The sequence below is a fragment of the Acinonyx jubatus genome, chromosome E4 (assembly GCF_027475565.1).
Source record: "Acinonyx jubatus isolate Ajub_Pintada_27869175 chromosome E4, VMU_Ajub_asm_v1.0, whole genome shotgun sequence".
NCBI lineage: Eukaryota > Metazoa > Chordata > Mammalia > Carnivora > Felidae > Acinonyx > Acinonyx jubatus.
Genome location: NC_069395.1, coordinates 58289513 through 58301645, shown reverse-complemented (window position 1 = coordinate 58301645; position 12133 = coordinate 58289513). Strand labels below are relative to the sequence as shown.

General features: G+C 50.2%; 1 protein-coding gene across 2 annotated transcripts in view; it reads right to left on the bottom strand.

Annotated features, from left to right (window-relative positions):
• CD247 (CD247 molecule) overlaps window positions 1-12133 on the bottom strand; it is a 73020-nt gene that overhangs the window by 48877 nt on the left and 12010 nt on the right. The window lies entirely within an intron of this gene.

Genomic DNA, 12133 nt, shown 5'->3' with positions numbered 1-12133 from the left:
GACATTAGCGGGGGTTGCACAACCATATAATGTGCTTAATGTCACTAAGCGTGCACTTAGAAGTTATTAAGATGGTAAATGTTATGTGCTTTTTTCCCCACAATAAAAACATCGGTGGTGGCGCGGCGGGGGGGAGGGGGGAGGATTAAAATTGTAATTTGCTATCTCACAATTGTCTGAGGCAGGGGCGCCTGGGTGGCTCAGTCGGTTAAGCGTCCGACTTCGGCTTGGGTCATGATCTCCCGGTTGGTGCTCTGTCTCTCTCTTTCTCAAAAAAATGAATAAACGTTAAAAAAGGGTTTTTTTTTTTTTTGATAAATAAACCAATCGACGCATGAAGGCTGTCTGGTCACTATTCTGAATATGTTCACGATGGCATTTGTGAGGGAGGGGGACGGACGGAAGAGGTGAGCGAGGTCATGGCTGGGGCAGGCTGCTTGAGGACAGGAGGGTTTAACCCTGGCGGCACCAAAGCAAAGCGGAGACCTCACCGCTGTCACTTGATTATTCCCAGTTGGCCATTACTGACTTTTGCTGAGTCCAACATTGTCCACCGCCTTCAGAGATAAAAGTAAGCCGTGGCTTATAAAATTTAGAAGCTTAGGTGTGCACGAAGAAAAATAAAGCGAAAGCAACAGGCTGGCGAGGTCTGTGAAGCCTCTTACCTAGCAAGGAGGGGAAATTTCCTCTCCACGCGTGGGCTGTCTTCAGCTTGAAATCATAAACAACCTCCCCAGCCAGGGTTAGCCCCAGCTGGGGGACACCCTGCTCCCCTAAACCTCCTTCTTGAACGAACAGGTCCCCCTAGTAGGAGGTGAGAAACCACTCAGATCCATCTCAAAGGGACCCCTCCGGTGTGTGTGGGTGTGTGTGTGTGTGTGTGTGGGAAGGAGGCCTTGTCCAGGGGCACCCAGGAGGGTGTCAGCCAAGAGGAGAAGGCCTCACAGTCACGGAAGTGAGGGGCGGGGGGTGGGGGGGCGGGCGGTGCACGGGTCTGCTGGGGGCACAGAGGAAGGCATTGTGGGGGGGATGTTTGGGGGTCCATCTCACTCCACTTCTGGGCAGGTGAAAATGATTCCACGGTACCCTCAAACCTTTCCCGCCTCCTCCCCCACCCTCCATTTTCTTCATTTGTTGTCTGTTTTCTGTCCGTCTTCCCCTGTCTGCCTCACAGAGCAAAGCATCGGCATATAAGAAACAGCTGTTTGTAGGGGAGCCCTCTCTCAGTGTCAAGGGCACCATGGGTCATATCACAGCAGCCATGTGAGATAGGTATTATGGTGCCCATTTTACAGACGAGAAGGCTGAGGCTTATAGAGGTTAAGTAACTTGTCCAAGGCCACACAGCTAGAATGCGGTAGAGCAGAGATTTGAATGCTGACAGTCTGCCTTCAGAGCTCAGGCTTGTCATTGTGTTGCTGTATTTTTTTTAATTTTTAAAAAAATGTTTATTTATTTTTGAGAGAGAGAGAGAGAGTGCAAGCAGGGGAGGGTCAGAGAGAGAGAGGGAGACACAGAATCCCAAGCAGGCTCCAGGCTCTGAGCTGTCAGCACAGAGCCCGACACGGGGCTCAAACTCACGAACCGTGAGATCATGATCATGATCTGAGCTGAAGTCGGACACTTAGCCGACTGAGCCACCCAGGCGCCCCAGTGTTGTTGCCATATTTTTTTTTTTTACAAATTCTCTTCCCTCCTCTTATCATTCCCCTTCCACAGATGCCTTTTTTCATTTTTCTTCCTGAAGGCAGTAAGTCTGGTAATAATGGTGTCATCAGAAAACGGGGAAGTTTGATAAGCACAGAAGGCAACCAGGCTCCTGCTCATGACGTGAATGTAGATGTATTTCATGCCTGCCTTTTCCAGAACAGCCGAGTTCCGGTGCTGGAAGGAAACTTACTAATTATCTCTGTCCAAACCTTCCATAGCATACAGAAGAAAATAGGATCAGAGACATCAAGTGAAATGCTTAAGGTTGCACAGCGGGGTAGTGGCAGAGCCCAGCCCCAGAAGGTGGCCGCCTAAGGCCGAGACTCTTTCTGTTCTAGAGGCTTTCTTCATACGTGGGTGTCTGCTAGGTGGAATCATTATATGGAATCATTAACTCATCCGGCGTTTACGAAGCACTCATCCTGCTCAGGCCTAGAAGCGGTAAAGCCTACGGGTATGCTCTTACTTTCGCCGAATCTGTGTCTGCAGGTACCGCCTCGGGGACCTTGGACATTCTTTCTGGGGCTCAGCTGTGAGGGCACTAAGGGCTGAAAAATGAGGACATGGCTTAGGGCTATCATAGGGTGATGCGGGCTGAGTCTCCCCAGGGTCATAGGGGAGCAGGACAAACAGGAAGATGCAGGTGGGTCAGGAGTAGCTTGTGGAGGATGGAAGGGGTCCGGGTAGTGTGGCTGGCAAATAAAACCCGCTTTCTAGAGAGCCATTTGCTCTCTGTTTCTTGTATCACACCAACCATTAAGTCGGGATCCCTGGGGCCACTGCAGCAAAGCCTCTGCCAACAATTTAGGGACTGGTTCCATCTTTTCTGGAAAGGACCAGATGTTCTCCTTCTGCGTGGGCAATGGCCAGGTACTTGGAACATTCTAGAGACTGTTGGGTTGGCTGAAGGGTTTGGAGTGGCTCCTCCACACCAGTGTGAGCAGGAACTTGGAGAAATCGTGTAGCCCACCGGGCCCCAGCTTGCCCACCTATGACACGGGGATGAGTTTTTCACCTGTTACCTTCTCAGGTCTGCTGTGAGGGTCAGATGAGCAGATGGGGGGTGGGGGGTGGGGTGGGGGGAGAATATTCAAGCAATGGGTGCTGAGTGTGAAGGTCTCGTCAGTAATTAAATATGAGGAGGGGCACCTGCGTGGCTCAGTTGGTTGAGCGTCCAATTTCGGCTCAGGTCACGATCTCACGGCCCCTGAGTTTGAGCCCCGCGTCGGGCTCTGTGCTGACAGCTCGGAGCCTGGAGCCTGCTTCCGGATTCTGTGCCTCCCTCTCTCTCTGCCCCTCCCCTGCTCATGCTCTGTCTCTTTCTCAAATAAATAAATAAATAAATAAATAAACATTTTTAAAAAATCAAATACAAGGGGTAAGGTGACGATCACATCAGATCTTGTACTCATTGGACGCTAAAGCTGGAGGGAGGATTAGAGACCTATTCCAAGGCCTTATCCTAGAGCAAAGAAGTCCGGGGTCCAGGGAGGGGGAGTGGCTTGCCCCAGTGGGGCTGGAACTCAGCTCTCGCCTGCTTGGGTCTTCTGTCCCTGCCTAGTGTGGGGGGGCGCCCTCTACAGACACAGGGGAGGAGAGGACAGGGGGCCCAGGTGACCACCTGGAAGTGGACTTCTCATGCTGTCGTAGAGAGACTTGCAAAGTCCAGTGTGAGAAAAAGTTCCCAGCAATGACACAGTGGTCAGGATCGCAGGCTTTGCAGTGGGACAGTCCCTGGGCTACATCCAGGCTGGCTATTTGCTAGCTGTGCGGTCTCCCTGAGCCTACGTTTCTTCATCTGTAAAACGGGGAGACAGACACAATTGCCATTATGGATGGGTCGGGCCTGGCCTCGAGCCCAGCACTGGCTAAGCGCTCATTAGATGCCGGAAGTCATCTAGCTCGGTGTTTGGCACACAAGAGCTCAATAATTACTTGTTGAACAAATGACACTAAGTAATACTTCCGTTCTTATTCCCCCTCAGTAAACTCCAGCCCAGCTGCTAGAGTGTTGGTGCTAAAACACAAAATTGCATCTGTTTGCCCGTCCAAGTCCTTAACTTCCATCTCATTGGGTATAAAGCGTCCTTCAAACCCGTAAGCAATTGCCACTCTCGTTGGAGTCCCGGCTGGCACCCAGTATCTCTGACCCCACGTCCTACCGGCCTTCCCTTCACTTGGCCCACCTCTCCCCAGTTCCAGGAACATGCCAGGCTTTCCCCAGATGTCCACTCACTTCCTCCTGGGGTGGACTCTCGTGTCCCCTTCTGAGCAAGGACATCCCTGCACACCCTCCGTATGCCCATCCCCTCCACCTGACCTTCTCTGTGCACCTTCCCTGTGTTATCTTTCTTCTTAGCACTTCTCACGACCATTGCATACGTCACCCACTTACCTCGGTTATTGTCTGTCTCCATCTTTAAAATACTTCTAAACTATTTTTAAATATTTAATGAGCTCTGTGAGGTCTAGGATTTTTTTTTTTTTGATCTGCATGTTCACGGCTGTTCCCAAAGCACCTAGGATGGTTCTTGACACATACTAGAGACCCAATAGATATTTGTTGAATAAATCAATGAACGAATAACATTAATGGTGGGTTCCGTTTCTGTTTCACGCGGCAAGAATCGTGGAACAAAGCAGCAAGTAAGCAGGTAGTGAGTTGTTCCTCACATAAGTGTTTCCAACCATCTGGATTTCCACCCACCCGAGACTCTGTTGAGCGATAGCCATGTTGGAAAAGAGTTTGGCCTTAATGACCTTGAAGTCACTTCTGACTCTGACCGCTGTGCCTAGCTGGGCCTGCCTGTGCGGAAACAGGACCACGGGAGCCCTGTGTGCCATCCCAACCCCCAACTCCCCCCTCCCCCCGTGGTTAGCACCTGGCCATGGGTCTGCTCTAAAGCAATAGCTCACCACCGAACACTGAAATGACGAGATTTTGCACCACCTTGGCCTTGAAGCCAGAAAGAACCTGAGGGGGCGCTGGGCTGAGAGAGAAACGAACCAGACCGGCTGACACGCACGACCCCCTGAGTGGGGTCACAGGGCGGGAGGCCGAAAATCACAACCAGGGATACTGCCCATCCAAACGGGGACCGAGCTGGTTGGAAGGTCGAGCTATGGGGACCGTTTCTAGACCGTCTGCCAGCATTCCCTGAGAGACGTCTTTGCAGGAGAACGCTGTGTCCACTGCGGTCCTCGGTCACCGTCATGAATGCCTGGGAGGAACGACACGGGTCTCGGACTTGACCATCATGACCACAAATGGTCACCAGCTCCGTGCTTTGGGAGCAGCCGGGAGGGGTGTGGTAGGTACCTTGTCCCACGTGAGACCATCAGAGGGAAGTCAGGACTCTAACATCGCCGTCAACGATGACACCAGAGATCGGCCCCAAGGAGAAGGGACGTGGGCGAGGGGAGACTTAGCAATTCCACCACCAGGAATTTATTCCGAGGAAATAACTCCAACTGTGGACACGGATTAATGCAGAGGAATGTCCACAGCAGCACCATCATCATGTGTCAAAATGTGAAGCCATCTAAATGTCCAACGACAGGCAGTGGCAGAATAAAATGTGGCACTCTCTAGGCACGAAAATTGATGTGGAGAAACGTTTGACCACAGGGAAAGATGGCCAGGATTTATTGTTCCGTGAAAAACACAGCTGCAAAACTAAACGCACCTATTCGAACCTCGAAGGACAGTCACCAACATGCTAACGAGTCGTGGTGGCAAACTTTTACAAAATGATTTTTGTTTTTGCTTTGTCCTTTTCCGTATTTTCCAAGTTTTCCGCGGTAAGTGTGCTTTGACCCTGTCATCATTAAAATATGAAAAACATTTTCTTTTAAACCGTGCGGGTTTTAGGATCTGAAAGCAAAAAATAAAATCCATCCCAGTTTTAAATAGAATGGGCGGTGAAATGGCTGACTTCCAGGTCATGTTGTTTTCTTTTTTTTCCTTTTTATTTATTCTATGTATTTTTTATTGTTTTTTAAATTTACATCCAAATGAGTCAGCATATAGTACAATAATGATTTCATTCCAGGTCATGTTTTGCTTGTTTCTCATTGTCTACAGGGCGGGGAACGTTCTTGGTGGTAAATTACTACTTTTAGGAGGAACATTAAATAAACAAAGACAAAAAGATTGTAAGTGCTGCTGGTATTTGTTTTGGAAACAAATCTCTTTGAATACCTGTTATCCTGGAACTTAGAATTAAATTAAGACACAGAAGGGGGGCACCCGGGTGGCTCAGTCATTAAGCACGACTCTGGATTTCGACTCAGGTCAGGATCTCATGGTTCGTGAGTTCAAGCCCCGCGTCGGGCTCTGTGCTGACAACTCAGAGCCTGGAGCCTGCTTCGGATTCTGTCTGTCTGTCTCTCTCTCTGCCCCTCCCTGACTCGTGTTCACTCTCTCTCTCAAAAATAAATAAACATAAAAAAATAAAAAAGACGCGAGGATGAGGGGAATAGCCTGGCATAGCAGGAGCACTGGACTGAGCGTAGGTCCTGGGTTGCAGATCTAGAATCACAAACTCTCACCGGGAACAAGCTCAGACCCTCATTTAAGGGGCACCTCCCCCCCATCCATGACCTGACTTGCACCTGCAGCGCCTTTCTGGTCCGCCACCAGCCTCATGACGGCCACCTCCTTTCTCAGGGCTCCTTTCTTGGTGAAATAGTGATTGGGACGTAGGAGATCCTTTACCAAGCAGAGACTCCGTGACGCAGAAGGGGAAGAGAGATGGTTCCAGAAAAGCCTCCTTCATCGTTTACCTAGGGCTGGCCTGGCCTGTGCGGCTCTCCGCCATCACTTCCTGCCCTCTAGCCCCTCCTCCAGCCCCCGGCCAAAGGCAGCAGCTTCTAAGCTGCCCTCAGAGAGCTGCCTTCCCGTCGCCCATCTGGTCACACTTCTGTCACTCTGTGGCTCCTAACTGGGGTTGGTTACGCCCCGGGACAGATGAGCTGCAAAACTAACAATGCTTTCGCTCTGTCTACATGAGTCCACACCTTCCAATCCTCCATTTTGGAATGCTCAGGTCCCCCAAGAGTCAGAGGAGCAGGGACGTCGGGGTGAGGTCAGGTGCAGAGGGCCTTGAGGGGCTGGGGGAGAAGAGCACATGCTTCAGGGGTCAACCGAAGACCCTTGAGGTCAGGAGCAGACAGACATGGCCTCTGGCGTTTCCATGGGGGTGCCTCAGGCACTCCGTTTGGCAGTTCTACTCATCTGTTCAGGCATTTGCTTTTTTTAATTTATGGTAACAGAAAACATTTATTGTAGGGCTACAGTGTGCCCTCTGGGCTGGATAACGCATTATCTGCAACCTTCAAGGCACGCAGAGTTGTCTTCATTTTATAGAAGAGAAGGCAGTTTCATAGAGGTCAAGCACCTTGCCTAACGTCACATAGCTAGGTAGTACTAACGCCAGAATTTCAGTTTAGGTTGGTTGCCTCATAAGTCTATCCTGCTTCCACTTTCTACTGAAACCGACCTCCCTCCATCTCGCCACCTAGATGGAAATGCAGATGAAAGACGAAGGAGTCACTTGCCAACTGTGGATGCCCAATGTCAAGTGAGGGCTTTGCACGGCTTACGGCTGTCCCCCTTGGGAAGAGCCATTCCAAAAGCCATGCTCACAGGGCGTCCCCGAAGCCGTCATTTCAACCGCTGTTGGGGAAGTGACTAGCAATGGAGTAATTGGCCGCCTCCTGTGCTGGTCAACTTAACGGCCAAAATGAAGTCAGATCGGATGGCCCATCACAGCTTAACCCATCACCAAGTGATCACATACAAAAATTATGACCCCAGTCACTGGCTCTCAACCAGGGGCAGATTTTGCCCCCTGAGATATTGACAATATCAGAAGACGTTTTGGGTTGTCACAACTTGAAGGTGCTAATGGGAATCTAGTTAGAGGTCAGGGATGCTCCCAGACATCCTACAGTGCACAGGACAACCCCCCCACGCCGGGCAAAGACCCATCTGACCCCAGATGTGCAGAGGTTGAGAAACCCTGCTGCAAGCACTCAATCCAAAGGGATTTGACACAAGTGGACACTAATTAAATATCAGAAAGAGAAATTGGGAAATCGTCGGTTGGGTTAGCTGTGACTAAGAGAGTCCACATCCTATTAGGTCAGTCAGTGGGCATTGTGTATTTTTTCCAGTTTGTCTTAGTCAAGAGTGGTCTATGGAATTTACTTAGCTTTTCTTTGGGTTAAAACCAGGAATAGAACATTTAGCCTCTAGGAGGAGAAGAAACAGAGAATGAAAAATAATGTGTAATAATGGAAGCTCGTGTGCAAATTTTAGTAGCATGTACTCTCTCTATATAAGGTTATATAGAGACCTTATATAAGGTCTCTTTTAGAAGAGACCATGCCACCCTTCCGGGCCACAGGTATATGCGTACATCACCCACCCACATGAACTCGTAGGAGGAGAGCTTGGGTTTGGATCCAGAAGAATGGAATTCAAAGTCCAAATCTACCAATAACCAATCTTGAACAAATCACCTTCTTTAAGCTTCAGCTTCTCTACCAGTAAGAGGGAGCTCTGCTGGAACATCCCAGAGGGCTGTAGACTTTTCACGAAGTAATTTACATAAAAGCATTTGGCAAAACGGCCAAGTATGATTTAATCGTCCACATGATCACACACCCAGAGAGGGCTTCTCCTTCAAGGGCTGCATGGATTCTTTATACCCCATTTCCCCCCATGATCACCGCCTATGTTAGTTTCCCCTGGGTCACTTTCAATCTCCTATGCCACACTGGAGGAATACTCTCCGTAGCATGAAATGAAAGATTGGATTTGACTTATTTTACTCATGGCCCAAAGGAGAGTATTGCTTCCGAGAGGACGGTGCCTCCCGTTACCACGAGAAGGCGAGGACAATCAGGCAGACAGCATTTATGATACAGCTTTCTGGTTTCCAAGGGACAAAAGCTGGACATCACACAATGCTTTATTGTCCTCCAATAATTCTTCCCACTTGGAGCCGAACTCTGTTGGTCTTTAATTCTTGTCTGCTTCTGTCTTTCCTTAAGTAACAGGACGCTGGATTTTCACTTCCAAACTCAACCCAATTTCGAGGGCGATAGAAGGTTTAAAACGGCATCTGCCACCCTTTCGTTATGACCCGAGCTTCTGGCGTGAATTAGAGAAGTGGCCTCCACGTGTCCATGTGCTGCTAATGAACTTGTATCTACTGATCTCGAAGCACTTTGGGCGATTCAGACACACATGCTTTCGCATAACCGCTCGCCTTTCTTGCCCGTAAAGGCTTGTTGCGCAGAGCTGAACTGTTTTGAGCACGGCTGAGCCACATGTTGTGATGTGCTGAGTTCCTGAGAATAGAGACTCCGGGTGGGGGGGTGCAGACCTTTACTGTTGGGGTCTCCTTTCAAACCCAGAGATGGAAAACCGGGCCTAAGATGTAGTGAAGGTGAGTCTGGGCCCAAGCATCTGACTTCTGATCATTGCTCTTAACCAGGGGTTGGCAAAGTGTGGCCTGTGGCCAGATCTGAGTGGCTGTGGGTTCTGTAAGTAAAGTTTGGTTGGCACATCACCACGCTCGTGGGTTTACATATTGTCTGAGGCCGCTCTTGTGCTCTGCCAGCCAAGTTGAGTAGTTGTGAAAAAGACCACGTGGCCCGTAAAGCCCAGGATGTTTACTATCTGGTCCTTTCGAGAAAAAGTTTGCTGAGCACTGCTTGACGCTGGGTGTCATCGGAGGGACCCCAGTGGTTCACACCTCAGGCGTACAGGGAGCACAAAGAAACAAATGCCCGAATCCCTGTGTCAAGAATCCTTCCGTTGGAAAAGCGACGTGTCACTACACGAACAGTTCATTAATAATACAAGAGTCAGATGACGACATGGGCCAGCAATCAAGGAGAGCACAGTGCAGCGACCTTAGGAGCTGGCATGTATCGGGCACTTAGGTCCTGGGCACCAAGCCCAGTCCTTCTCACGCATTACAGGGCCGCTTCCTCACAAAAAGAGACAGTGGCCCCTACCTGAAGGAAGACCATGTTCCAGATTAATGGTTGCTAACAAAAAGAAAAGGAATCGTGAGATTGTATTTTTTTTCTCTCATGGATACCCTTTCATTTATTTGTTTAGGCTTTTTTTTTTTTAATATTTTACTTTGAGAGAGAGAGAGAGAATGCATGAAAGCAGGGAAGGAGCAGAGAGAGAGGGAGGGAGAGAATTTTCAGCAGGCTCCACCCTGAGCACGGAGCCTGATGCGGGGCTTGATCCCACGACCCTGGGATCGGGAACTAAGCTGAAATCAAGAGTCAGATGCTTAACCACCTGAGCCACCCAGGTGCCCCTCATGAGTACCCTTTGGGTACATCTTCCTGTACCTCCCCTGACTCCTAATTCCCACCCCTGCCCCCCCTCTTTCTCTCACATGTATGTGTACACGTGCACACCCACACACACACACTTTTTTTGCAACAACAGAGAAAATCAAGGTCATCCCTAGTCCCCTATCCACCTGTGTGTAAACAAACAGGTCTCACTAGAATGAGAATGTATTCTTGACTGAAACACACTTTCCTGGCAAGTCAGGGCGGACCTTAATCCAGTTTCTCAAACGCTCATTGACTGCAGAAAGCTACCGAGAGAAGTGGCCAATTTCTAGTGACTCTTCCCGAAGAGACCATGCTTGAAGCATTTCTTTACTCAGAACAAAACCAGAACCGCCCTGCCTCACAGCTGGGGCCCCTGGCAGCTGTGACCTGGAAACATAACTCTTTCTTCTTCCCACCCCAGCCAAGGAGACCACGCGGAGGGCAGGAGGGGCCAGCCCCAGCTGCCACCGTGGCCTCTCCTCCTGCCAAAGTCCCTCTGCCAGTGGAGGCCACTGCTATGGTGGAGCCAAGATGTCAGAGTTGGAGCAGGAGAAAGGAGGCTCTGGAGCAGACAGAGACACTGTCTAAACTCCAGAACAAGCCCCGAAGCTTGAATTACCATTCAGATTCATTTCGAAATCGCAGAATGTGCTGGCGATGTTTTTCTAAAGGGCAACCCCGGTGCTCCCGAGATGGGAGGTACCCTCCCTTCTGACAGACTTCTTCCATTTTCCGGAGGGAGGGAGGAGACAGAGCTGGCTCAGCAACCCCCCAATCGGCATCTCTGCCGGCCGTTTCAGCAGGGGCTCAACGGTCACCCAGGTAGGAAATGAATGTCTTAAGCTGCAAGTGTCCTTCCCTTAATGATGCCTGATGGCAAAGACCCGTGTCTTTATTGCATGTTAACATGCCTCTTCCCTTTCCTCATTGAGCCGCATCATGGCGAATGGCAATTAGCGTTCAAAACAAATAAACTGAGCCATCGTAGAGAGAACCTTGTCAGATAGTCTTAGGAGAAGTTGAGAAGCGTCGTCAGGACCAGACCAGGCCAGCAGGGCGTGGGGGCAGGCTGTGCGTCAGGGTCCCGAGGGCCCTGAGTGGAAGATGCCCCCAGGCTCTCTACCCCAGGACCCACCCTGAGAGTGGGGAAGGAGGGTCCAGGGATCGGGGTGGGGGACTACCGAGAACATTCGCAGGTGTTTGCTGGTTTCCTCAGGTGGGGACGTTGTGTTGCCTCCACCGGACCTGCCCTTTGCAACTCCCTTGTCCATGTGGCAAGCAGCCCTCAGCTCCTCGCTTGAAGTTCGTGACAAATGTCAGGCTCTTATCCCCCACCCAGAAGCAATACGGTTCGTGGGGGAAGGGGAGGGGCAGGCTGCCTGGGGTCAAAGCCCAGCTCCGGTTTGTGCTAGCCACACGCCGCCGAGCCTCCGTCCCCCACCTGCAAAACGAAGACCAATAAAAGTACCACAAGATTGGTTGACCTAAAACATGTGAAAAACACACACCGAGCGAGTTCCTCTCAACAGGTGTTAGCTGTTCTTGCCGCTTGTCACTTCACTAAACCAGCCAGACATCCATGAGCCCTTGTGAGTTCTCGGAGCTCGGCGGCTGGGACTTGTTACAAGCAGCATCGTCCTGCTTGCGCAGAAAACACATTCAGGATGAAGTAAGGCGTGTGACTCTGCTCTGAATTTTCTTTCAACCTCTGATAATGTTTCTGACAATGAAACGTATTGTTAAAACACACTCTCTTCACTAAACAGGAAAATTACTTGAATGTCTCTCATTAGCTTTAATCTTCTCTCCCCAACCACGTTAACCTAACAGATGCCCTGTCACTATAAGAGGCAAGTTTGGCTGCCAGAATCTTCTATCAGTGGGTCACTGTCCCTGTGGTCACCGCAGGCCCTGGACAACCTCAGCGGAGAAGTCAGAGATGCCACTGATTCAGCCACACAAAGGCATTTTCTTTTCCCTCCCGAGGGGGGGGGTGCCCGGCAGGAGGGTGGGAATCCCGGGTGAAATGGCATTAACAGAAAACCCTTGA